Here is a 1,143-nt window from a genome sequence, read left to right as displayed (position 1 = left end):
TGTTCCAGTTCTGTTCTAGTTCTGTTTAGTTCTATACTAGTTCTGTTTTAGTTCTATTCTAGATCTGTTTTAGTTCTGTTCTAGTTCTGGTCTACTTCTATTCTACTTCTATTCTAGTTCTATTCTATTTCTGTTCGAGTTCTATTCTAGTTCAGTTCTATTTTAGACCTAGTTTTGTTCTAGTTATGTTATGGCTCAGTTCGAGTTCAGTTCTATCCCATTGCAGTATATTGAGAGAACACTTTTATCAATTTATTTTATTGCTGGTAGTTGTTTTTCCCCTTATTACTTTTGTTTAATAAATTTATGTTATAAATAACTTTTTCATATCCTTGGCAATTATTTTTGTAGTTTTTTTAATTAAATTCTTTTTAATTATTTATAACAATTTTTAACAGTTTTTAAAATTTAATCTATAAACCACATCTAATTATACCCTTATTTTTCAAAAGCACTTATAAATATACACGCTGAAAAGGTTTGACTATGTAGCATTTCAACTAAATTTAACAGTATGTTCTAAAAAAAGAAAATAAAAACAAAAATAATTATAGCAGCAATTTAGCAAACAATCTACTCCTGCAAAGGATTTGCTGTTGAATACTGCAATAAAACAAAATATATGAGGGCAAAGGTTAACATACATTTGTTTTAAGTCTATTATATACAAACAATAAAATAAAATGTAACTAAAACTAAATGAACAACTACAAAGATAATAATTATGTTTTCCCACATAAATGAGTTAAATATGTTTTTCTAAACACACAAATGAGAAGTAGTTATGAAGGAAATAGATAATTTGTCAGGTGGTTTGTAACAAGTAGAAAAATTATTTTATACATAGATCGATGTTTTGAAAGTTCTTTTCGTTTGTATAAGTTAAAGATCTGAAGACTTATTCCTGTACTAAGCAGGTATTGGTGTTCGGCACTCTATGTTTTAGTATAGGGTATTCCAGATTCATTATTTATGTCTACCTGTGGTTTTTGTTAATTTTCCAGCTATATTTTTGTTGTTCTATTGCCAACAAGTACATAATGTTAAGCTTTGTTGGGTTTTTGTGGTCAACATCAGCAGCAGCACATAAGTGTGAAAGGATAAGGAATATCATTAACAAATACTAGCATTATATTTTTGTCA

The 1,143-nt window shown here is 27.4% G+C and overlaps 1 protein-coding gene across 1 annotated transcript in view; it reads left to right on the top strand.

Annotated features, from left to right (window-relative positions):
• LOC111685944 (ankyrin repeat domain-containing protein 29) overlaps positions 1 to 1,143 on the top strand; it is a 12,904-nt gene that overhangs the window by 3,973 nt on the left and 7,788 nt on the right. The window lies entirely within an intron of this gene.

The sequence above is a fragment of the Lucilia cuprina genome, chromosome 2 (genome assembly GCF_022045245.1).
Source record: "Lucilia cuprina isolate Lc7/37 chromosome 2, ASM2204524v1, whole genome shotgun sequence".
NCBI lineage: Eukaryota > Metazoa > Arthropoda > Insecta > Diptera > Calliphoridae > Lucilia > Lucilia cuprina.
The sequence above is the reverse complement of the archived record's forward strand: the minus strand, read 5'-3'. Positions and strand labels throughout refer to the sequence as shown.